The sequence below is a fragment of the Hyperolius riggenbachi genome, chromosome 12 (assembly GCF_040937935.1).
Source record: "Hyperolius riggenbachi isolate aHypRig1 chromosome 12, aHypRig1.pri, whole genome shotgun sequence".
Lineage (NCBI taxonomy): Eukaryota > Metazoa > Chordata > Amphibia > Anura > Hyperoliidae > Hyperolius > Hyperolius riggenbachi.
The window spans coordinates 236901549-236929079 of record NC_090657.1 but is presented as its reverse complement, the minus strand read 5'-3'; the positions used below and the strand labels follow the sequence as shown (position 1 = coordinate 236929079).

General features: G+C 46.3%; 1 protein-coding gene across 3 annotated transcripts in view; it reads left to right on the top strand.

Annotated features, from left to right (window-relative positions):
* COX10 (cytochrome c oxidase assembly factor heme A:farnesyltransferase COX10) overlaps nucleotides 1–27531 on the top strand; it is a 1230266-nt gene that overhangs the window by 317277 nt on the left and 885458 nt on the right. The gene's annotated exons all lie outside the window — the stretch shown is intronic.

Below are 27531 nucleotides of genomic sequence, written 5' to 3'. Positions count from 1 at the left end.
AAAGTCCCAAAAAATACAGTAGGTCCATCAGGTTATGTATAAAATGAATTAAAAAAAACCCCATAAAAACACTTAAAAAAAAAAAAAAGCATCACTTAATGCACTGAATTTCATGCCAATGCATATTTATGCATCAGTGTGGCCAGGCACTTATGGGAGGGAATCTTGTTTTGTGACCGTGATCAGATGAGCCACCGTACCCTGGTGCCACCACGGCAGGAGGTAGAACATGGAGCTGGGCCTCATCAAAGTCTCACTGGGAGGCGCCACAATTTGGTTTAGCCCCGCTAACTTTACGGTACATTATGCAGTTTGGAATTTTAGCCAATCAAATTCACTTCCTGACAATTATTAACATGTCATTGGCTAGCAGATGGCCCGGTATTAGGAAAGTGTAGCTGTGTCTGTTCATGCCGGACAAATTCCTGTTTTAAACCTGCATAAACTCCGTCTTTGCTGTGAAAATTGTTGCTGGCCTCTTCTGAAAGACCGGTGCTTCAGCTTTTGTCATCATTGCCATTACCTCATATGAGTGTGAAGAAAAACGAGGAGGGCAAACCGCCTCAAATCCCGCATCCCACAAGTGTCAGCTGAAGTTGTAATGCCGTTTAATAACTTCCACAAAGGTTCCAGAACAAGGGGGAAAAAAAAGATTCAAAATCGGAATGTAATCATCTTCCTGTCGGTGGCTAGTATTACAGAGCGCCAAGAGAGTATCCAGGTTCAAATAGATTCAGCACGCATGTTAAACACATCAGGAGGCTGTTCCATAGAAGTTCATGAAACCTCAGCTATCTACAGATTGCACTTCATCACGGTCCGGTGACACAGACGCCATCCATGCCTAGAGTCCTCGAGTCTAGAGTCCTCGAGTCTAGCGTCCTCGAGTCATACAGCAGCATTCGCCCTTCCGGGGGCCCTTGGCTCCCACTCCATTTTCCATCTTTAGGAAGGCCCGAAAAACACATGTATTTTTAAATCTGGTGATGAAAACTGTCCCGGAGCCAGCGGGGACGCCGAACTGACGTGCCATACAGATGTAAAGTATAAACACGCCGGCAACGTTCATCTTTTCCAAACGTATTGCAGGACTTGAGGGAAAAGCCTGGCGTCATGAGTTGGCAATACCTTGACTTTCCACTTTAATACATGACATCACCGCTAGACTTGAAGTGGAGTCTAGTGTCACACTGCTCTATCAGCACGCCGCTGTGTTGACAATTACTTAAAACATTTTAATATCATGTAATGTCTCCTAAACATGGTTCTGGGGGTTTCACAGACTGCCACATGCTAAACACTGCTGTACAGAATGGAAAAAAGACATAAAGTTATACTCGCCGAAATGTTGGCAGCACTGGTGCGATGGAAAGCATCCCAACTATGGCTGGAGCCAGTTTTCCCTTAAAGTGGGGAAAATCCATTGGAGCCTCGTAACTGCCCATCATGTTAATTTCCGCGATCAAACCATTCCCACGCTACAATTTAGTGTTTACATAGATGGATTTATTAGTTGTTAAAACAGAAACAACCATCCATAAATGATGTTCCTGTTTTTACCAATATTTTCTGGGGTGATAGGAAATACAGTAAAAGGAGTCCTTCCCTGGCTGGTGATCAAATGTCTGCTTATCCCTTTGTTTTTTTAACAGAGACTATTTATTGGTTTTCCATATAAAACATAGAACATACAGGTACAAAATCAACCCACTTTCCTCCCCCACCACCCCATCCCATTGCTTATCCCTTCTTTAGCCTTTGGGGAAAAAAAAAGAGAGAAGTCATATAATAAAAACAACAACAAAAATGTTATAGTAAACTTGATTGCAACTTGACAGGTAAATTAGAGGTACAAATAAAATACTTTGACCCTACATTTCTTTCCCTGATTGTAAATTTAAAATTAAACCTTAAATCTCCTACCTAACCTTAAATGCGACTTCACCATCCAATTTGATTATTATAATCGAAACGGATGAAAATCTGGGCTGTCAAGTGCATGCCTGATAGACGATGCGAAATTGGACAGGTGAATTGGTTGGGCAAGCTTGAAGATGGTAATCGGTAATGGTGAGCAATATCGGGACAAGAGATGAAACCCTCGACTCTGTCCCCCCTAATGTGCAAGGTGCCCCCCGGTGACAAGTACACTCTACATTACCTGGCCGTGGCCGCTGCTTGCCCTCCTCTGGCTCCAGGTGCTGTCCTTCTTCCATACAGTCGCCCAATGTGGTTGTCAGACTTACACACATCTATTTTAGGCAGCCAGAGGTGCTCCCAGTATTTAATAGCCTCAGGTAGCCCCCAGCATAGGTAGCCAGAGCCCCCCTCCCCCCAGTATAGCTAGCCTGAAATAGCCCCCCTCCATGATAGGTAGCCATAAAGTAGCAGAGTAGCCGCAGTGGAGCAAGAGAGAGGTGACTCGCCTCTCAGGGTTCCACCAACAATCCTCCTTCTCCAGGCGTCACTGTCTCTATGATGATTAGAGCACCCTCTCTCATCATGTAATGTAACGTGACAATAGAGGGCGCTGTAGTCATGAAGACGAGGACGGCTGGACACTGTAGGTAGCCAGTGGAGCTTGGACAGGTGAAACACTTCTCCACTGCGGTTACTCTGCATTTTGGGGGGCACACTGCGGACCTCCACAAGGCCGCAGACCCCCCCTCCCCCCTTTGCATCTAGCCCCATAGACCAGGCCCCTCATGATCCCTACCCCACTGATACGAAGAATCTGCAGATAAAGCTTAACTCGCCTGCCCAACCCTGATGTAGTTATGTGTCCATGGCAGTTTTTGCCAAAGTCTTACCAAACCAGCCCCTATCCCTGTGGCCACCCCCACCTCTGTTGCTGTGGCCCACCCCCATTATGCTTTAGGGCACTCTTTCATGTTTAAATATTAGTTCTAAATTGATGAAGTGATTTGGGCGAGGGGATTGGTGGGCATCTAATAGATGACTGAGTTAATTAGCGATGGGCCACTGCATAGAATGTAACTGTAGCCGACCACGTGAGGGCCTGTGGTGCTGTGTCCCGATACAGATTTTTGTACTGATGTGTGATTATCCCCAAATGCCTCAGTAAAGTAGCCCCAAATGTCTTTATGACCTGTCACTTTGCAGACTGCTTATGGTGTTTATTCTTTAAAGAGTACCTGAGATGATAAGAAAAATTCATACATATCTGGGGCTTCCTCCAGCCCCCTCCGGCCTGACCGCCCCTTGGCGCCATCCTCTGCTTCCTGGATCTTCCGTAAGGACTCCCGGTATCTCTGGCCAGTCGGTGCATGATCAGTGCCGCTGCGCGCACTCCCCCGCCTTGCTCCCATGGCCAGGAGAGTTCTGCACCTGCTCAGTAGTACTGCGCAGGTGCAGAGAGCTCCCAGTGACAGGGGCGGGTGCGCGTTTCGGGCCCGTGCATGCGTGGTAAGCCACGATTGGCCAAATATACCCGGGAGCGCAGGAGGTGGAGGACAGCGCCGAGGGATGATGGATCAAGCTGGAGGCCCAGGTATGTACAATTTTTTTTTTCTTGTCATCTCAGGTTCCCTTTAATAAACATTTTTACAAAAACTAAAGTGACACTGAAATGAAAAGAAACCTTATGATATAATGAATTGTATTATGAATACGGGTAGTACAGATAACTAATAGACATTAGTAGCAAAGAAGAGAGTCTCATTTTTATTTTCTGTTATATAGCTTTTTTTTTTATAACATTTCACCATTCTCTAATATATGCAATTTACAAATTACGCTCTGCATATTAAACTATGAAACAGAGCAGAGCTAATAACCCTTTGAACTTTCCTGCAGTAAAACCTTAAATAAGTTCTTCAGAAAATAGCACAGCAGCCACTCATTCTTGGTCTGAGAGCTTTGCATAAACAACAACTACTAAACTCATATCTGTGCTACTTCTTTTATTATACATCAGTGGTTCTCAACCTTTTCAGCACATGTACCCCTTTGCCGGTCATCCCTAAACAAATGTACCCCCTACCGAATGGGTGTGGCCATGACATGATGTGGGTGGAGCCAAATGCTCGCGAAATACAGGTAGTCCCATGGTTAACAAATGAGATTTGTGGTGATGCGCTGGGCATTAGTGAAATCTATGGGCCTCAGCAAGGAGAAAGATTAAAAAAGAACAAATTGTACACGTTTTTTTTTTTTTTCACGTTTGTGGAGATGCACTGGGCAGGAGTGACAGTATGATTGCCTTGCACTAGTCACGCAGTATAACAGCACACACAATAAGAATCTATGGGCCTAAGCAAGGAAAAAGATTGAAAAAAAAGAACAATTTTTTTCCACCACCAGCCTCCGTATCCACTTAATAACACCGCTCCTTCTGCTAATAATAGCTTTTATAAAAGCTTTTTGGGATCAGTATTTATGATACAGTGATACACAGCGAAAGCTTCCTGTCACACGTCCAGCCACATGCAGCAACAGTCTGCAAATGGCACTGGACGTCCTTCCCCTCCCCTTCCCGTGGCCTGCTCCTCTATTCCTGGCTACAGGAAAATGGTGGCCGGAGCAGATATATCTATCCAATGATCCGCCCCCCCCCCCCGTTCACCTGTACGACGGACTGTACACACGCCCGATTTGACGTCCGGACGACTTAACGACGGGACGTCCAAACGACGGGTCGTTTAAAAAAAATCAGACATGTGTATGGGCCTTTATTCTCGTGTTTACCACATATCTAGTCCACCCTTGGTGGAGGGGTGTATCCCCATCCTTTTCTTTCTACAGAAAGCGACTTTTTAGACCTGAGTGGGGTCAGGTTACAATTCTCCCCACCTCCCTAATCAGTGGTTGCCTAAGAGGTGACCCTTACTTGTGAGTATATTTCATTCATACTAACACTTTCAGTTTTATCAAAAATACTACGTTAGATTGGGCTCTCGGTTTCAATTTTTGTCTTTCAAGCCCTACAATTTGATTATACCAGGCAGCTATTAAAGCGGTATCATCACCATAAAAATCAAATTTCAACAGCAACTGGTCTGAGTGTATCAAGTAATAAAGATGCTAATCCTACATTCAAAACTTGCAAAACTTTTTCTGCTGTTATGATTTGGAGTTATCACATACTTAAGGAGCAATGGCCCTTTAGTAGTCCGTGCCAAAGAAATGCATGCTGGGGGTTCTTTTTATCTATAATCTATTCCTCCTCTTCCCTTTATCTCCCTGCCTAGCTGCCTAGCTGAAACCTAATCCCCTACTCACTTGTGTTTACAAGCAGGGCTGAGGCGACTCAGCGATTGGAGGAGACAAGAAAAAAAAGTAAAGGGCAGAAATGACATCACGAGTTAGCCTTTACTGTGGGCAAAAGACATGGACCCCACCAGGAACAGAATTCTCATCATTTACTATATAACATTCACTGAAATCAAAACGTGGACAGTATAATACATGTGTTATGTAAGTACATCAAGTATTTATCTACTTATATATGTGTTTTTTTTCCCTGGCATAGTATGGCTGATCCTACTGCTTTAAATCTCCCCCGTAGCACCGCTATGCCCCATTCACAGGCGCTCGTGCGAGAGATGTGTAGTAGCCTAGCTCTCTGATTGGCCCAAATGCTGTCTGTCACAGCAGTGCGTGCACCCGCCCGCACCACCATCGCGGCCAATCGGAGCCACTGCTGTGACAGACAGCATTTGGGCCAATCAGAGAGCTAGGCTACTACACATCTCTCGCACGAGCGCCTGTGAATGGGGCATAGCGGCGCTACGGGGGAGATTTAACAGCCGATGCAGCGGTTCTCCGCCATTTCATTTTGTCCGTGGCCCCTGGGGGACCCCCTGACAGGTACTGATGTACCCCCAGGTGTACGCGTGCAGATCCCAGGTTGCGAACCACTTTTATACATTGTTACTACACATACAAATTAATATATCTTAGGTATATTTTCTGATTCCCTTTAAAATTATATCAAATGCCTAAAAAGTTTTACACCTGTTTAAATTCCAGAAGAGGGTATGAGTTGTGGTGAGGAGTGCAATGTTTGTATTTACTGTCCTGTCATATCCTCCTGGTAGAGAGAGAACAGCATTGCCATGTGAGATGCAGTATGTTGGTTTATATCTGGTGCATCTGGCAATGGCAGGATGTCCGGCTGCCATCTATAGACTGATCTGTCTGCCAGACGTCTGCGTAGCGATCTCAGTACGATTGTGTACGGAGGTCTCTGTAATACGCCATCAACAGAGAGTTCAGTCTACATTCAGAGCAGGCAAATCACCTCACTAAGGGGAGAAAATGTCATATTACTGTACAGTCCAGGCTTGGCTAATATTACAAAGTTCACACAAAATGTATAGAAACGATTAATGGACAGTGGAGCAAAATTTAATAAAGGCATCACCCATTGGGATGTCACAAGTGATTCAGTAAGCCTGGGCTGGATTGATTAGCAGTTGTCTGTTGTTACTAGTTAGGATTTGCGACTATTTTAAGGCTCATGTTACAGTACTAAAGGCCTGTAGACAAGACAAATAACATTTACATTGTGATTTTCTTCTGACAGTCTCAAAGTGCCAGTGCTGCAGCCACTAGGGTGCGCTCTATGGGCAGTAGCAGTGTTCGGGAGTCTAGCCCAAGGACTCCTTGCTGAATAGGTGCTGACTTACTAAACAGGTTGAGATTTGACCCCAGGTCTCCTGTGCCATTACACTAGCCCAGTGATCTGCAAACTTGGCTCTCCAGCTGTTAAGGAACTACAAGTCCCACAATGCATTTGCCGTTATGAATTGTGGCTGTCGGACTCCTGCAATGCATTGTGGGACTTGTAGTTCCTTAACAGCTGGGGAGCCAAGTTTGCAGATCACTGCCCTAGCCAGCCATACACGCTCCATTCATTTCGCCTGGCTGGGATCATAATCCCCTTCAATCAATTAATAAACCAATTAGGACATATAATATTTAGGCCATTGTACTTTTTAAAACCTTTTTTAATAACCTTTAATTTTTCAAAGATCCACATACTTATGGGTTTGTTAATTGAATGAAGTAGCATTATGATGGCAACAATGCTTTGTGTGTTTATTTGGATATAGGACTGTATATGTGTTCCTATGAGTGTATACATGTATATAGAGTATGTGAGGGTATACGCATGTGTGCATGTACGTATGTATATGTATTTGTTAACACTTAATCAATGTTTAGGTTTTATTGGCTATCATATATGTCTTAACCGGTTCCGGATCCCTGGTATGTATATATACGCCCCTGACAATTTCACTTGCGGACCAGGGGTGTATATATACACCTACTTCTGCGTTTTCACAGCCACGCACGCCTGTGCACGCTCCTGCGCACCTTCCCAACCACTGTCCCACTGAGTACTGCTGTGTTCTGGAGCACACGTATTGCCAAAGCCGATCAAAGTGTCTGTAACAAATGATAACTGGCATCAGCAGGATTCTGAAAATGAAAGTAAAAAACACACCTACACTACACTTCCTGTGCACTGTTAACTGTACATACGCACTGTTAACAATACACAGGATAGTTAAGGGACGTCTAATGGTTAAAAAATAAACGAAATACAATTAATAATAATAATAATAATAATCTGAACATTTGTATAGCGCTTTTCTCCTGTCGGACTCAAAGCGCTCAAGAGCTGCATCCACAGGGACGCGCTCAGGAGGCCACCCTGCAGTGTTAGGGAGTCTTGCCTTGAACTCCTTACTGAATAGGTACTTGACCTAGCCAGGATTCGAACCCCGGTCTCTCATGTCAAAGGCAGAGCCCTTAACCATTACACTATCCAGCCACAATTAACATACATTAAAAAATAAATCCACAATACAACATACATTAAAAAAAAAATCCCCCCATTAATTATTAACCTTTGAACGCCGACCTCCTCCATATTTACCAAAATAAAGCACTTAAAAAAAGTGACAGCATTTAAAAAAAAATGCATGAATAGTTAGTTACCTTTGGGCTTTTTTTAATATGTATGTGATGAGTGTATATTATTGTTATTTTTGCAAATAACGGTATGTAATTATTGATGTATTGAGAAACACAAAACAGGAAAAATATAACTTTATTTCAAAATAAAATATTGTCACCATACATTGTACTAGGGATATAATGTAAATGTTGTAATAGCCAGGACAGATGGGCAAATAGACGGTGTGTGTTTTTATGGTTGAAACCTGAGAAATCATTATTCATTTTTTTTTCAGATTTTTCCTTTTAAAATTAATAAAAAATATTTTTTTAGCAAAAAGTACCGCCCTTAGAAAGCCGAAAAAAAATTATGTAGATCATTTTGGTTTGATACGTAGCAATAAAGTTATTGGTGAATCAGAGGAGCGTGATATATGAAAATGTATTTGTTTTTTTAAGGGGAAATATGGTAGGGCAGTGGTTACAGTATATACTCGAATACAAGTCAGCCTCGTGTATAAGTCGACTCCAATATTCAACTCTCTTAACCACTTGAGGACCGCCCCCAGCCGATGGGCGACGGCAAAGTCCGGGCCCAAACGACCGCAATACGCCCATCGGCGGGGGCGGCTGCGGGAGTGGCTATGCGGCGATCGCGTCATTCGTGACGCGATCAGCCCCCGGGGACTGGCTCCGCCCACCGTTCGCTGTAACCCGCCGGCCGTTCGGAAGCGCCGGCGGGTTACTAGCACCCGGATCGCCGCTGCACGCATGTATAATAGGCTTTGTAATGTATACAAAGCCTATTATACTGGCTGCCTCCTGCCCTGGTGGTCCCAGTGTCCGAGGGACCACCAGGGCAGGCTGCAGCCACCCTAGTCTGCACCCAAACACACTGATTTCCCTCCCCCTGCCCCCTGATCGCCCACAGCACCCCTCAGACCCCCCCCTGCCCACCCCCCAGACCACTGTTTGCACCCAGTCACCCCCCTAATCACCCATCAATCACTCCCTGTCACTATCTGTCAACGCTATTTTTTTTTTTAGTCCCTAATCTGCCCCCTACTCCCTCCTGATCACCCCCCACCCCTCAGATTCTCCCCAGACCCCCCCCCCGAACCCCCCCCCCCCCCGTGTACTGTATGCATCTATTCCCCCTGATCACCTGTCAATCACCCGTCAATCACCCCCTGTCACTGCCACCCATCAATCACCCCCTGTCACTGCCAACCGTCAATCAGCCCCTAACCTGCCCCTTGCGGGCAATCTGATCACCCACCCACACCAATAGATCGCCCGCAGATCCGACATCAGATCACCTCCCAAGTGCAGTGTTTACATCTCTTCTCTCCTCTAAACACCCACTAATTACCCATCAATCACCCATCAATCACCCCCGATCACCACCTGTCACTGTTACCCATCAGATTAGACCCTAATCTGCCCCTTGCGGGCACCCAATCACCCGCCCACACCTCAGAACGCCCTCAGACCCCAGCCCTGATCACCTCGCTAGTGCATTGCTTGCATCTATTTCCCCCCTCTAATCACACCTTGAGACACCCATCAATCACCTCCTGTCACCCCCTAGCACACCTACCCATCAGATCAGGCCCTAATTTGCCCCGTGTGGGCTCCTGATCACTCGGCCAAACCCTCAGATCCCCCTCAGACCCCCTTCCGATCACCTCCCCAGTGCATTGATTGCATCTATTTTCCCCTCTAACCGCCCCCTGAGACACCCATCAATCACCTCCTGTCATCCCCCTAGCACTCCTATCCATCAGATCAGGACCAAAACATCCTGTCATCTAAGAGGCCACCCTGCTTATGACCGGTTCCACAAAATTTGCCCCCTCGTAGACCACCTGTCATCAAAATTTGCAGATGCTTATACCCCTGAACAGTCATTTTGAGAAATTTGGTTTCCAGACTACTCACAGTTTTGGGCCCGTAAAATGCCAGGGCAGTATAGGAACCCCACAAGTGAACCCATTTTAGAAAGAAGACACCCCAAGGTATTCTGTTAGGTGTATGATGAGTTCATAGAAGATTTTATTTTTTGTCAAAAGTTAGCGGAAATTGGATTTTTATTGTTTTTTTTTCACAAAGTGTCATTTTTCACTAACTTGTGACAAAAAATAAAATCTTCTATGAACTCACCATACCCCTAACGGAATACCTTGGGGTGTCTTCTTTCTAAAATGGAGTCACTTGTGGGGTTCCTATACTGCCCTGGCATTTTAGGGGCCCTAAACCGTGAGGAGTAGTCTAGAAAACAAATGCCTCAAAATGACCTGTGAATAGGACGTTGGGCCCCTTAGCGCACCTAGGCTGCAAAAAAGTTTCACATGTGGTATCGCCATACTCAGGAGAAGTAGTATAATGTGTTTTGTGGTGTATCTTTACACATACCCATGCTGGGTGGGAGAAATCTCTCTGTAAATGGACAATTGTGTGTAAAAAAAAATCAAAAATGTGTCATTTACAGAGATATTTCTCCCACCCAGCATGGTTATATGTAAAAATATACCACAAAACACATTATACTACTACTTCTGAGTACGGCGATACCACATGTGTGACACTTTTTTGCAGCCTAACTGTGCTAAGGGGCCCAAAGTCCAATGAGTACCTTTAGGATTTCACAGGTCATTTTGAGACATTTGGGTTCAAGACTACTCCTCACGGTTTAGGGCCCCTAAAATGCCAGGGCAGTATAGGAACCCCACAAGTGACCCCATTTTAGAAAGAAGACACCCCAAGGTATTCTGTTAGGTGTATGATGAGCTCATAGAAGATTTTATTTTTTGTCACAAGTTAGCGGAAATTGATATGTATTGTTTTTTTTTTTCACAAAGTGTCATTTTCCGCTAACTTGTGACAAAAAAATAATCTTCTATGAACTCACCATACTTCTAACAGAATACCTTGGGGTGTCTTCTTTCTAAAATGGGGTCACTTGTGGGGTTCCTATACTGCCCTGGCATTTTAGGGGCCCAAAACCGTGAGCAGTAGTCTAGAATCCAAATGCCTCAAAATGACCTGTGAATAGGACGTTAGGCCCCTTAGCGCACCTAGGTTGCAAAAAAATATCACACATGTGGTATCGCCGTACTCAGAAGAAGTAGTATATTGTGTTTTGGGGTGTATTTTTACACATACCCATGCTGGGTGGGAGAAATCTCTCTGTAAATGGACAATTGTGTGTAAAAAAAATCAAACAATTGTCATTTACAGAGATATTTCTCCCACCCAGCATGGGTATGTGTAAAAATACACCCCAAAACACATTATACTACTTCTCCTGAGTACGGCGGTACCACATGTGTGGCACTTTTTTGCACCCTAAGTGCGCTAAGGGGCCCAAAATCCAATGAGTACCTTTAAGATTTCACAGGTCATTTTGCGACATTTGGTTTCAAGACTACTCCTCACGGTTTAGGGCCCCTAAAATGCCAGGGCAGTATAGGAACCCCACAAATGACCCCATTTTAGAAAGAAGACACCCCAAGGTATTCCGTTAGGAGTATGGTGAGTTCATAGAAGATTTTATTTTTTGTCACCCCAAAACACATTATACTACTTCTCCTGAGTACGGCAATACCACGTGTGGCACTTTTTTGCAGCCTAACTGCGCTAAGGGGCCCAAAGTCCAATGAGCATCTTTAGGCTTTACAGGGGTGCTTACAATTAGGCACCCCCCAAAATGCCAGGACAGTGAACACACCCCACAAATGACCCCATTTTGGAAAGTAGACACTTCAAGGTATTCAGAGAGGAGCATAGTGAGTCCGTGGCAGATTTCATTTTTTTTTTGTCGCAAGTTAGAAGAAATGGAAACTTTTTTGTTGTTGTTGTCACAAAGTGTCATTTTCCGCTAACTTGTGACAAAAAATAAAATCTTCTATGAACTCACCATGCCTCTCACTGAATACTTTGGGATGTCTTCTTTCCAAAATGGGGTCATTTGGGGGGTATTTATACTATCCTGGAATTTTAGCCCCTCATGAATCCTGACAGGTGCGCAGAAAAGTCAGAGATGCTTGAAAATGGGAAAATTCACTTTTGGCACCATAGTTTGTAAACGCTATAACTTTTACCCAATCCAATAAATATACACTGAATGGTTTTTTTTTTATCAAAGACATGTAGCAGAATAACTTTTGCGCTCAAATGTATAGGAAATTTTACTTTATTTGAAAAATGTCAGCACAGCAAGTTAAAAAAGTCATTTTTTTGCCAAAATTCATGTCTTTTTTGATGAATATAATAAAAACTAAAACTCGCAGCAGCAATCAAATAGCAGCAAAAGAAAGCTGTATTAGTGACAAGAAAAGGAGGTAAAATTCCTTTAGGTGGTAGGTTGCATGAGCGAGAAATAAACCGTGAAAGCTGCAGTGGTCTGAATGGAGAAAAAGGCTCTGGTCCTTAAGGGGCGAAAAGACTGTGGTCCTTAAGTGGTTAAGCTGGAATGGAATTTTTTATTGACTCGAGTATAAATCTACCCAGCAAAGTTAATGGCTGCACTTGGGGCTCAGGAGGGTCTAATGACTGCACTGCATAAAGAGTTGAAGCCATTAAGCCCTCCAGTCCCTTACATCCAGCCAATACCTCCTCCAGGCCCCCAAGTGCTGCAATTGTTCACTCCCTTTTATGCAGCCCATTATTTTCTCCCGCCCCTTTCCTTGTTAACCACTTAAGGACCACAGGCTTACACCACTCTAGTGACCAGGCTAATGTTTACAATTCAGCACACTGCAACTTTAACTGTGTGCTGCACAGCCATACAACTTAGCACCCCAATTAATCTGCCCTCCTTTTCTGCCCACCAACAGAAAGCTCTATTGGTGGGCAAGAAAGCAGGACAGATTACTGATTACTGATCACTGCTGCAGGCTTTAATTTTTTTATATTTAATTATCTTTTATTTTTAAATAAAAATGTCTCTTAGTATACACATTACTCAGTGTTGCCTGTGACTTGTGTATAAGTCGACCCCTATGCGTTTATAAAGGGAATCAAACCTAAATTTCTAGACTTATACTCAAGTATATATAGTAATATGCAGGGGAGGACTGGGACCTTTTGGCCTGGGGGAAAACACAAATTAGAGGCCCATTTTCATGGCAGCCTCAGCCTAAATGACGTCACACATGCGCCCCACGTGCTATATGCTGGTGCCAACATGTGGCGCCAATGCGGAAATACAGCACGGACGCTTGCAGGACAATGCTGCATGAAAGTATAAATGCACAGGCATCAGGGTCACATAATACATTTGGAGGGATGACAGCCAGGGGTTTCCGTCGTGTCCGTATTTCATGATTATCGCATGCCATTACCGCTGTGCACCTGATCAACCACATCGGCCTGAGATTTCCCAGCATCTCAAACTCTACCAATTTCCGCCTGAAATTAGTGAAATCATTGATTGGGCATGCTTGTGGCGGCACCGATTTTCACCGAATTCGATAATAATTATCAAAACAGTTGATCGCCCAGTCAACAGATGTATGGCCACCTTAATTCCCCAAAGCTCACCCCCCTCCAAACACACAATTATGTCCAAAGAGGAACTGTGAGAGACCGGACACATTTTTTACCCACGGACCCTGCAGGTTAGCTTCTGCTCTGCATCATGCTGTGTATATTTACCAGCTTGCCTGCCCTCTAATTGCTCTCTAATTTTGCTTTTATTTTTCTCAGCCAGCTAACCTAGTGGTTCACATTGCCCTATACAAAAACCTGAATGCACCAGGCCCTTTACCAGCCCTAAATCATTAAATGAGAGGCAGCCTGGGGGGAAATCTCCCCCCTTCCCCTCTGGCCAGTCCTCCCCTGGTAATATGATTTATAGAAAAGTTATTTGATTTCCTCATATTTCACTCTCACATTCCTGATGAAGCAGGCTTAGACCCGAGAAACGTGTATTTTTAGACCAATAAGGTTTTGCATTTCGGAGTGTTTTTGGAGGAGGTACGGCCTCCTCTTTTTAAACTTTTTAAATCTTTTATTTCACTTTGGCGCCTCTGAACAATTGTATAATGTTTTAATCCACGCTGAGTGGAGGTTGATTTGTGGCCCATCCCTGCAGTGAGCAACTTTTGAACCTGAGTGAGGTTGCTTTATTCTCCTCACCTTGCCCACTGGTGTGGCACACTTTTGTGGGTATGATTTATTTACTCCAATACCTCTTATTGCTGTTAATTTACCTTACTAAACTACAGGCCCAATCCAATTCACTTTTTCTCCTGAGTTTTCTCCTGGGAGATAATTTGTATCTGTGTTTAACATAACTTTTCAAAACTCTACAATTTTAAAAGCATCAAGAAGTAGGTGAAAAGGTTCTGTCAAAATTATTTATTATAAAATTAATTAACAAGAGTATTTTCTTACTTGCTGGCGGCTTTAAAAGACACATCCGAGCTGTATAAAAATAAAAAAATCTACTTACCTGGGGTTTCCTCCAGCCCCTGCCAGACATCCTGTGCTCTCGCCGCAGCTCCGCTCACCGCTGGTGGTCCAGGGTCCCCTCCGGCGCAGGATGCTCCCTGCGCCTGCGCGAGCGGCTCTGAGTCGCACTGACATCATTTGGACTGTACTGCGCAGGCGCTGTAGAAGCCGACTCCAGAAGCCAACCTGGTGAGGTCGGCTTCTCCACCGGAGGGGACCTGGAGCCTCCAGAGCTGCGGTGAGGGCACAGGACGGATGCAGGGGGCTGGAAGAAGCCCCAGGTAAGTGAGTTTTTTATTTTTAAATTGCTCGGACCTTCCCTTTAAGTAAACCTAAGATGGGACTACAGGCTATATTTATACTTGCCTGGGGTTTTCTCCAGCCCAATAAGGTGCTCCCTCGCTGTCCTCTCTGGTTGCTCCGTTCTCTTCTATTCCTCACCGGTTATCTGGCAGTACTACTGCGCAGATGCAGAACGCTCATGGGCACGGGAGCGTAGCGGGAGCGTGCGCATGGGCGTACCCGGATTACCACAGAGTATTAAAACAGAACAGAGCGACCGGTGAGTACGGCAAGGGAGTCCACGAGCCTCATGGGGCTGGAGGAAGCCCCAGTTAAGAATAAATATAGCCTGTAGTCCCATCTCAGGTACACTTTAAAAGGCATTTTTAATAAAATGTTTGTTTATTTATTTAAGAATTTATATAGCGCCAACATATTACTCAACGCTGTACACAGTATAATACTGTCTTGTCACTAACTGTCAGAGGGGCTCACACTAATCCCTACCATAGTCTATGTATGTATTGTGTAGTGTATGTTCTGTAGTCTAGGGCTAATTTAGGGGGAAGCCAGTTAACTTATCTGTATGTTTTTGGGATGTGGGAGGAAACCGGAGTTCCCAGAGGAACCCCACACAGACATGTGGAGAACATACAAACTCCTTGCAGATGTTGACCTGGCTGGAATTTGAACCGTCGAGAGCACTAACCACTACGCTACCGTGCTGCCTTGTGAAAAATTATCACCTAGGAGAAATTTGAGGAGAGAAACTCACTTGAATAAGACCCCGTAAGGCTCTCGCTTTTCTCTGGACGGTTTCACTGTTGTCCATCTCTTTGAGATATATATGAGTTTCACTTTCAGAACTGAATTCCAGAAATAAATTCTGATTTATTGAGATGCACGAGTCCATGCGGCGGGGGACATTCTCTGCGAGATGTGGACCCACCTGTAGGGAATGGAATAATCCCGGGAGCCGGTCAGCTAGGAGAGAAGCATAATATTGATTCAGTTTGATGCTCCGGATTAATGACTTTTATTACGCCCTTCAGAAGGAAGCCTATAAGCCTATAAGCTGCCGTTTAAAGAAAGCCACAATTTCTGAATGGCGGATTGTTAGAACAGTCAGATGTGCTTCCAAGGCTGCCACATAAGGTAATTCTCAGCCAGCGAAGCCACCGCAGAAAGCCGCAGCTTTGGCACCGCGTAACATGACTGCGTCCATGAACAATACATCTGACAGCGCCCGGCCTGCCAGACGTGGCCCAGAATGCCTCTCACATAGCACATGATTGAACAAGCTGTTTATTTGGATGTCTTGAGCCGTCCGGTCATAAAAATCACAATAAACACAGCGCCCTGTGATTGGCTTTAAATTGACAGATTGTTTAAAGCACGGAGTTGCAATTTGCAAGGGCGGAATCTTACTAAGCCGAAATGTAACTTTCAGGAGAGGTCCGGTCATTGGAGTATCACTTTTGTGAAGTGTCCATATTTTCTACAAGTAAAGATTTGGTTGCCCTTTTACAGGTAGGCAAAACAGAAGTTTGTCTTCTTAAAACAGAATTAAGAATGGGGGAACCAACAGGGGGACAGTGCATCCACCACTTAGGCTGCGTCCACACTAGGTCCGGAAACGTATCCGTGGCTGCGTTTTTCAAACCTGATGAAAAACGGAGTCCCGGATACTAATGTTTAAAATAGCAGCCAGCCTCACCCAAGTAAAAAACGGATCCATCTGCGTTTGCGGGGATCCGTTTTCAAAACCTGAACGGAAGGTCCGGACCTGCTGCATTTTCACGCAACGGATCAGGACCACGGATACACGCAGGGGTAGTGAAAGCAATGAGAAAACGCATCTCCAGCTCCACAGGCAAAAAACGGATGTGAAAACGGATAGCCTGAGCTTTATGATTGGCCCAAAAAATCCTCCCACTTCTTCCTAATGATAGAGACGTTTTCTGTCAGGGAAAAACCTGAACGGAAACTGATACAAAACTGATGCAAAACTGATGCACTTTCATCAGTTTGCAGTACGGTGGGTACTTCCCCTGATCCGGACTGCAGTGTCCGTCCTGCAACCGGGTCTAGTGTGGACCCAGCCTTACCAATTACCACTAAGGAATGGGGCAATGGTTCCAAGGATCTTTAATGGTAAGTGGTGGATGCACTGCCACCCTACTGACTATGTGAACTGGTGCTAACAGGGCGCACTTCCTGAGAACAATGGTGCTGACTTATACGGAGGTACGGATATGAGCCAATCCAACCCTAGGCACTAGCGCCACCACTGGATGACACCATGACCCAAAATAATGCAACCATTCTCAAGGACGGAAAAAAAGTTGTCTGAGCAATCGCCTATACAGCTCAATCTAGTTCATATTTAATCACAAGTGACCTGAACACACGTGTATGGAATATGTTAAAGTCTGAGTAAGCCCGCCATCGTGCACAGAGGGAAAACACGTGACGCATTGTTAAAGAGAGCATGAAATTGGCATGTTGCAAGCGAACACGGAACGCGCTTCAATAATGAATGGAGGTGTCATTATAAATGTATACATTTACCCTTCAGCATTAAACACAGAGAGGATGGGAAATGGAGTTGCTTCTCATGTATATTATGCATAAGTTTGTTGCTAGGTTAAAAGCATACATTATATATAGGAAAAGAAGCACTCTGCTGTAAACAGAAGCTTTTCTGTAGTGAATAATGGCAGAACCACTCAGATCTCTTTCTACAGCCAATAGACTGCCGAAACTGGAAGGTGCGGCTAATAGACAGGGCCGGTTCTAGCCTATTTTGTCACCCCAGGCAAGGAGTCCTGTGTCAGCCCTCCCCCCCCCCGCAACCCCAAAAACATGCACACACTAGAAAATGTAAACCATGTGCCATATAAGGTGAATGCATAATGCAAGGAGTCCCTGAAATACAAACAGCCCACCGATCTTGTCACATTACATTACAAACCCCCTTCCTGCACTCCCCCAGCTTAGTGCGTAAATGCAGAGTATAGTGCAACAGAAGCTGTGCTCTCACCTCTCTGCTGGAGTCCAGTGCTGTGCCTGTGTAACCATCCTGTCTGTCCCCATCCCCTTCCTGCACTCCTCCAGCTTAGTGTGTAAATGCAGAGTATAGTGCAACAGAAGCTGTGCTCTCACCTCTCTGCTGGAGTCCAGTGCTGTGCCTGTGTGACCATCCTGTCTGTCCCCATCCCCTTCCTGCACTCCCCCAGCTTAGTGTGTAAATGCAGAGTATAGCGCAGCAGAAGCTGTGCTCTCACCTCTCTGCTGGAGTCCAGTGCTGTGCCTGTGTAACCATCCTGTCTGTCCCCATCCCCTTCCTGCACTCCTCCAGCTTAGTGTGTAAATGCAGAGTATAGTGCAACAGAAGCTGTGCTCTCACCTCTCTGCTGGAGTCCAGTGCTGTGCCTGTGTGACCATCCTGTCTGTCCCCATCCCCTTCCTGCACTCCCCCAGCTTAGTGTGTAAATGCAGAGTATAGCGCAGCAGAAGCTGTGCTCTCACCTCTCTGCTGGAGTCCAGTGCTGTGCTGCCACATGTCTGCTCACTGCACAGCCTAGTGGCCGACATCACCTACTGCATGTAACGTGATAACACACCACATGAGGAGAGTGAGGTGCCAGCACTAGAGGGAGCAGAAAACAGACATGATGGTCCCACAGGCACAGCACTGGACTCTAGAGGGGAGGTGAGAGCACAGCTTCTGCTGCGCTATTCTCTGCGTTTACACTAGAGCTGGATCATCCACAAGCAAACCTAGGCGATTGCCCTAGAGCCTGGGGAGGGTCTAGGAGCCTGGTGGCACAGGGGGACAGAAGGAGGTACAAATGCCTTTGGGGCATGGCTTTTTTCGGGAGGTGTGGCTTTGTTTAGAGTGGAGCTTAATCAGGGACATGGCATCCCCACCAGGACCAATGGCACTCCAAGCAATAGCCTGGAACGCCTTTGCTTACAAACAGCCTTGCTAATAGACCACACCCAGAATAAATCGCTGCCTGGGATTGCTTAATGATCACTGATGGTAACTAGGAGACAGGCCAGATTGGAGTACTAAGGATGGTCCATGAGATGCAATTCTGGTTTCATCCAAATTTCATGCAAATTGTATTAAATAAGACCTATAAAATCTGTCTATTTTGATTGGCCCAACTCCATTAACTTACAGGTGGTTGTCGTCAGTAGTTGTTTGGCATTGCATCAGTTGGGTGGGGAAAAGTGCATCCAAACTAAAGATCATCACTCCTTATGGTAATTGCCACTAAGCCAACATGGTGGCTACTCAGACTCTTGTGGTAGATGATCAGTGCAGTTTCTAGGCTAAAATGCACCCAGGGCGAGGGTGTGAAAATTGCGCCCCCCCCCCCCCCCCCCCCCGAAGCAAGGTATGGGTGCCCACAGTGTAGGTTAGCCAGGTCTAGTTGCACTCAGTATAGATTCCCCCAGAATAGGTACCCCAGTATAGGTAGCCAGCTATAGGTCCCCCCAGTATAGGTAGCCAGGCATAGGTGAGCCAGTATAGTTGCCTCCGGTATAGGTTAGCCAGATAGGTGCCTCCAGTATAGGTAGCCAGTATAGTTGCCCACAGTAGAGGTTAGATAGGCAGGCGTCCCCGTTATAAGTTAGATAGTTAGGTGCCCCCAGTACAGGTTAGCTAGGTGGGTGCCTCTAATATAGGTAGCCAGAATAGTTGCCCCCCGCATAGGTTAGATAGGTAGATGCCCCCAGTATAGGTTAGGTAGGTGCCTTCAATATAGGTAGCCAGTATAGTTGTCACCTGTATAGACTAGCTAGGTAGGTAGGTGCCCCCAATACAGGTTAGATGAGTTAATGCTCCCACTATAGGTTAGATAGGAAGGTGCCCCCCAGTATAGGTTAGATAGGTAGCTGCCCCCCAGTATAGGATAGGTAGGTGCCCCCCAGTATAGGTTAGATAGGTAGGTGCCCCCCAGTATATGTTAGATAGGTAGCTGCCCCCCAGTATAGGTTAGATTAGGTAGCTGCCCCCTCAGTATAGGTTAGATTAGGTAGCTGCCCCCCAGGTTAGATAGGTAGCTGCCCCCCAGTATAGGTTAGGTAGGTGCCCCCAGTATAGGTTAGATAGGTAGCTGCCCCCAGTATAGGTTAGATAGGTAGCTGCCCCCCAGTATAGGTTAGATAGGTAGCTGCCCCCCAGTATAGGTTAGATAGGTAGGTGCCCCCCAGTATAGGTTAGATAGGTAGGTGCCCCCAGTATATGTTAGATAGGTAGGTGCCCCCCAGTATAGGTTAGATTAGGTAGCTGCCCCCTCAGTATAGGTTAGATTAGGTAGGTGCCTCCCAGTATAGGTTAGATTAGGTAGGTGCCCCCCAGTATAGGTTAGATTAGGTAGGTGCCCCCCAGTATAGGTTAGATAGGTAGGTGCCCCCCAGTATAGGTTAGATTAGGTAGGTGCCCCCCAGTATAGGTTAGATAGCTAGGTGCCCCCCAGTATAGGTTAGATTAGGTAGCTGCCCCCTCAGTATAGGTTAGATTAGGTAGGTGCCCCCCCAGTATAGGTTAGATTAGGTAGCTGCCCCCCAGTATAGGTTAGATTAGGTATCTGCCCCCCAGTATAGGTTAGATTAGGTAGGTGCCCCCCAGTATAGGTTAGATTAGGTAGGTGCCCCCAGGATAGGTTAGATAGGTAGGTGCCCCCCAGGATAGGTTAGATAGGTAGCTGCCCCAGTATAGGTTAGGTAGGTGCCCCCCATGATGGAGGGGGGAGCCGCAGCCGCGGGGAGGGCAGCCCGACCTCTCCCTCCCTCCCTCTCCCCGGGCCGCCCTCCATGCGATCCCCCCTCGGACGGACTCGGAGTGCAGAGTTATTATGCGCAGGGAAGCGCTATAGAAAACTACTCACCTCGCTGGCTCCACGCACTGCTGTCTCGCCGCCAGTCTCATCTCTGCCTACACGCTGATACACACACACGCTGCTAAACAGGAAGCAGCGTGTGTGTGTATCAGCGTGTAGGCAGAGAGAGGAGACTGGCGGCGAGAGAGCAGCGCGTGGAGCCAGCGAGGTGCTTCCCTGCGCATAATAACTCTGCACTCCGAGTCCGTTCGAGGGGGGATCACATGGAGGGCGGCCCGGGGAGAGGGAGGGAGAGGTCGGGCAGCCCTCCCCGCGGCTGCGACTCCCCCCTCCATCACAACGCCCCCCTCCCAGCAGCGCCCCGGGCGGCGGCACGCCCCGCACGGCCGTAGAAATGGCCATGTAGATGACACCAGACTAATGAAGAATGAAATTCTGAAGAATTCTGAAAGTGATAAAAGCCTACAAAAAGTCGATTGCCTTCGCTAAGACTTGGTGAAAATCAGGATTTTATCCCTGGACAGTCTAAGGACTGGTTCCTTGCAAATAAGTAAGATGGGGAGACCAGATTGTGTCATCTAATAAATGGCTCAGCCTCACCTTCAACACCTTTAGGTAAATTACAGGTTGCCAGCTTCATTAACAACCTAAAAACAAATTCCCAAGTTTGAAACATACTTGACTTCACATACAATGCTAAAGAAAGCCCTAGCCAGACTACATCAATTTCAGGGCAAGGACATGAATGTGATGCATTGCAGAGGATATGAAGGCTAGAAGACAGATCTGGATGATAGGATGGAGGTGGTGCTTTGGCAGTATGCTCGAAGGGACATATGGGTCCCGGCAAGCTCTAGTCTGCAACTAATGTAAGACAAACTGGTACCTCAATGGCGGATCAGTGAATAATGGCACACAGCGCCTATGCATAAAAATGGCGCCACATTAAAAAGATACGCTTATCGCTATTTATCGTTAGTACTGCATAATAATGGCGCACAGGAAAAAAAGAAGAAAACCGGCGCACAGTAAAGTTATTTATCAATAGCGCCATTCATATGCCAAACAGCAGACGTTATTTAACTGCAAAACGGTGAATGGATTTAAAGTAACACTGTCAAGGTTAGGGTTAGGCACCACCAGGGGAGATTTAGGGTTAGGCACCACCAGGGGGGTGGTTAGGGTTAGGCACCACCAGGGGGGGTCTAGGGGTTAGGGATAGGTACAGAGAGGGTTCTGTGTGTTAACGCTAATTTTCAAAAAAAAAAAACAGAGCTAAATAACGATAAGGCTTTAACGTTAAATAGCGATAAGCGACAAAGGGATTAGCGGCAACACCGTGCACCATTTTCAGATGGAGCCCCTCAATGGTACCTTGTTCTGTTCAAAAAGTAGGGAGAATGGAGTGGAAAGAGTTGTTGTAGATGTGGGTTGACTAGATCTACTTATGCCCACTCTTTTTGGAATGTGATAAGTCTTAGGCTTATGGAAAGAGGATTAAACGTTAGTAGATTTGGCTCTCTCAGTCAAAAAAAAATGTGAGTAATGTATATGACCATCCATATGGCTACCAAGGCCAAACCATGCTCTTCGGCAACAAAATATTTAATCCATACATGCCAAGATATGCAGGCCAGAGGCCTCTGAAGAAATGGATAGACCTGTGAAACTGCTGTCAGGACACTTCATCACCTCCGGTGTGTGTGTATTGTTTCCTAAGGAGATCAAAGTCTTTTGCATTTTGGAACCGGTGTCCTGCTCTGCTTCTCTTGACATTTGAGAATTTAGGCTATTGAGTAGACCCATAAAATGTTCTCTCTTGTGGTTTGGAAACAAATAGTTGATCAGTGGAAAGAAACTTCAGCACCATACTTTATGGAATGGAGTTGCTGAACATTGGCTTTTCTCAACACGGAGTGTTACCAGGCTCCCGAGTCTAGGACAGAGAAGTCCCTGTGGAGGATCTATGGCAGGGGTAGGGAACCTTGGCTCTCCAGCTGTAATAAAACTACAAATCCCAGCATGCATTTGCCTTTATTAATCATGACTTTGGCTGTCAGACTCCTGCAATGCATTGTGGGACATGTAGTTCCTTAACAGCTGGAGAACCAAGGTTCCCTACCCCTGATCTATGGGATCGGACCATAGAAGGTGATCAGGTAGGATGGACGAAAGTATTACATCCAAACTAAAGCTTAGGTCTGTGAGCATGGAGTAAACAAGGATCCTTATCTCAGCTAACAACTTCTCACCCCATTTGGATGTTCTGTTTCACTTAAGGCATCTTAAATAATGATGTATTTATGCTTGAAAAAAAATCTGTTTTCCCTTTTGATGTTGCATGTCTATAGCTGTCTGTACCACCAGCCTGCAAACTAACAAGATGTAAGCCCGACGAAGGCTGCAAGGCCGAAAGCTTGTTTATTCTTATTAATTTTTAGTTAGCCAATAAATGGTATCATCCTGATTTAAAACTTCTTGCTTTCACTCCTTATGGTAATTGCAGAGTAAGCCAACATGGCAAGTGCTTAGACTCTTGTGCTGGATGACGCTACCAGACTAAAGAAGAGCCAAAAGACAGACAAAGGAGTCGGCACTTATTTTGTTTATTTAGTACCCAGCCGCTGGAACAGTGAACACTGCTGTGTACACAAGTGCACCAACATGATATTAAACTGAAATTGTTGCCTTGATCAAGAGACCCAGGTGGTCTCAAAATGTTGGATTTCTTTGACCATTAAATAGAGTATCATACAGTGCCTTGTGGACAACTTCTCAAACCCACATTTTGTGTTTGCTGGTTATTGTTTGACGTTTCATGCTTCCCACCACCGCTGGTGTAACTGTCAAATTATACCACATCTACTGTATTCAAGTCACAGTGAAGATCCCAGCAGTATAGGTCCAGCCAACAATACCATTTTTCTAGTCTCTCTGTGGATCTAAATGGCAGTTGAATCTGCCTGTCACTTTCTCCTATCACACCCACTTTCTCCTAGACAAATTGCCTGCACCTGCCAGGGACCATTAGCGCAAGTGGAGTAACGGCAAGAGACACTAAGCTCTGAGGCCTGTGTTTAAAGGCTTTCCTGTTTGCAACTTGAGCATCCCCCAGTTCCAGTAAACTTGGCAATGAGCCCCTCAGACTGGGGATTCTTTATATTTCCATTACTGTCCTCTCTCAGCCTTTTATGGTGGTTTTGTTACGTCGCTGGGTTATTACTCCACAGGAAAATATTCCAGAACAACATTTGCTTTATCTGTTCAAATTCTGCTGTAGTTTAAACAAACGTTGGATGTGCAGACCGGTGACTGATGGGAGCCCGGAGTCTGTTAAATCTATGCATTGTGTTAGTTTTGGCAGCCGAGCCCCTGTGATGAAATTCCTTCCTGTAGAAGATTGTGAAATGAAATGTGAATTTATGTCATCTTTGTCTAACTTCAGCCCATCATTAGCTGCTGCTTTGCTAGACTGGTGGTCAGAGGAACACCGTGCACCATGTCTGCAGTCACAGACAGGAAACATCCATCGTAAGGATGACTGGGCAATGGCGAAATGGGATACTGAAACTGTGTAAGTTGATGCAAGCGATGACATCCCCTTGGTTGCCACCTCTGACACCAGCGCTCCACGTCCCTCTACATCCTCCCGATACTTCCTCCTACCAGCTGTGAAGCAGGAGGTATCTTGGAGAATGTAAAGGGGCATGAAGTGCTGATGTCAAAGGTGGCGGCCAAGGCAAGTTAAGCCACTCTGCTGTGACCCGCGTCAACTAACCCTCAGGTTCAGTTTCGCCTCAGTCAAGACTGAATATCGCTTCCGCTCACTTATTCTTACAGTCACCAAGAAACATCATGTAGGCCCCCTCATCACTTTATGTACCTACAGCAGGCTTTGTAGAGTGACCATTGTATAAAATTATGCATTCACTTTAGAGGAGGGGACTCATATTACATTTCATTACGGATCTCATACACTAGTGCGTACTTAATTGGCCTCAATTTGGAAATGAGACTAGCTAAAAGTCCAATTTGTCAAGGAGTGATTATGGGGGCTGGGGGAACGAGGATAGAAAAGGACAACAGACAGAGCTATGTGGACCAAGAAATGCATTATTATTATTATTATTATTTAGTATTTATATAGCGCAAACATCTTCCGCAGCTCTGTACAGAGTATATTGTCTTGTCACTAACTGTCCCTCTGAGGGGCTCACAATCTAATCCCTACCATAGTCCTATGTCTATGTAAGTATGGTGCAGTGTATGTATCGTAGTCTAGGGCCAATTTAGTGGGAATCCAATTAACTTATCTGTATGTTTTTTGGGGTGGGAGGAAACCAGAGTACCTAGAGGAAACCCACACAGACATGGGGAGAACATACAAACTCCTTGCAGATGTTGACCTGGCTGGGATTTGAACTGGGAACCCAGTGTTGCTAGGCGAGAGCGCTAACCACTACGCCACCGTGCTGCATCAATGTAAAGGATGGGGGGTAAAGCTTAAAGTCGACTAAACACATTTTTAAGTGGAAAAATACAAATGTTGGCATAGATCTGTACATCAGCCCTGAAAGAGGGACACATGAGGAAAAAAGAGGGACAGAGGAACATGGTTCCCAAAGGGGGCATGTTCCTTTCAAAGGAGGGACAGATTGGAGCTATAAATAAGCTGTATATCGCCAGCATCAGATTCTACAGGAAGTAGAGCTCGCTCAGTGGCTGCAGGATATAGCGTAGGCCGGCCCGGATTTACATCACCGGAGCCTAAAGGCACACATGTGTTGGCACCCTAGACTCCGCCCTCCATGCATGCACGCCCGGATTTACATCACAGGAGCCTATAGGCACAGATGTCCTGGCACCCTAGACTCCGCCCTCCATGCATGCAGGTCCGGATTTACCTCACAGGAGCCTATAGGCACAGATGTCCTGGCACCCTAGACTCCGCCCTCCATGCATGCAGGCCTGGATTTACCTCACAGGAGCCTATAGGCACAGATGTCCTGGCACCCTAGACTCCGCCCTCCATGCATGCAGGTCCGGATTTACATCACAAGAGCCTATAGGCACAGATGTCCTGGCACCCTAGACTCCGCCCTCCATGCATGCAGGTCCGGATTTACCTCACAGGAGCCTATAGGCACAGATGTCCTGGCACCCTAGACTCCGCCCTCCATGCATGCAGGCCTGGATTTACCTCACAGGAGCCTATAGGCACAGATGTCCTGGGACCCTAGACTCCGCCCTCCATGCATGCAGGTCCGGATTTACATCACAAGAGCCTATAGGCACAGATGTCCTGGCACCCTAGACTCCGCCCTCCATGCATGCAGGTCCGGATTTACCTCACAGGAGCCTATAGACACAGATGTCCTGGCACCCTAGACTCCGCCCTCCATGCATGCAGGTCTGGATTTACATCACAGGAGCCTATAGGCACAGATGTCCTGGCACCCTAGACTCCACCCTCCATGCATGCACACCCGGATTTACCTCACAGGAGCCTATAGGCACAGATGTCCTAGCACCCTAGACTCCGCCCTCCATGCTTGCAGGCCTGGATTTACCTCACAGGAGCCTATAGGCACAGATGTCCTGGCACCCTAGACTCCACCCTCCATGCATGCAGGCCTGGATTTACATCACCGGAGCCTATAGGCACAGATGTCCTGGCACCCTAGACTCCGCCCTCCATGCATGCAGGCTCGGATTTACATCACAGGAGCCTATAGGCACAGATGTCCTGGCACCCTAGACTCCGCCCTCCATGCATGCAGGCCTGGATTTACCTCACAGGAGCCTATAGGCACAGATGTCCTGGCACCCTAGACTCCGCCCTCCATGCATGCAGGCCCGGATTTACATCACAGGAGCCTATAGGCACAGATGTCCTGGCACCCTAGACTCCACCCTCCATGCATGCAGGCCCGGATTTACATCACCGGAGCCTATAGGCACAGATGTCCTGGCACCCTAGACTCCGCCCTCCATGCATGCAGGCTCGGATTTACATCACAGGAGCCTATAGGCACAGATGTCCTGGCACCCTAGACTCCGCCCTCCATGCATGCAGGCCTGGATTTACCTCACAGGAGCCTATAGGCACAGATGTCCTGGCACCCTAGACTCCGCCCTCCATGCATGCAGGCCCAGATTTACATCACAGGAGCCTATAGGCACAGATGTCCTGGCACCCTAGACTCCGCCCTCCATGCATGCAGGCCCAGATTTACATCACAGGAGCCTATAGGCACAGATGTCCTGGCACCCTAGACTCCGCCCTCTATGCATGCAGGCCCGGATTTACATCACAGGAGCTTATAGGCACAGATGCCCTGGCACCCTAGTGTGCTGGCCTGGCTAGACCAGCTGTCACTTCTCCCTTACCCCTCATAGGAAGCTACAGTTGCTCCTCAGTATTAGGTAGCCAGAGCTTTCCTCAGTATTAAGTAGCTAGAGGTGCCCTTTAGTATTAGGTAGCTGGAGGGAGATCTGGTTAGTGGAATGCCAAGAGCTGGGTGAGTTACCTCTCATTTACAGGACTCTGCATAGGAAAGGAGGGAGGGAGGAACTTGGAGAGGGAGTGAGCTGCCTTTCTATCATAAGCGCCTGTAGGCAGTTAGGCACGTGTCTACAGTGCCTTAAAGCGGATCCGAGATGAAAAACTAACTGTAACAAGTAACTTGTCTATATATGTTACCTACAGTTTAGATGGTTTACACAGCAAATCTAGCTGCAAACAGCTTTAATAGAATATGATTATTTATTCTTGTGATCCAATGACAGCGGCCATGTTGTTTATAAACATTACACAGAGGCAGGCTTATCTGCATCTTCAGCACTCAGCCTAATCCCCCTCTCCTCCTCCCTCCTCCCCTCTGCCTCTGAAATCAATGGCTAGTAATATCTCCCCCTCCTCCTGCCCAGACTGAGCTCCCATGAGCCCTTGCTACTGCCAAGGCTCTCTGAAAACCTGTGGGCGTGGCTTTTTTAGTTTATAGGGAGT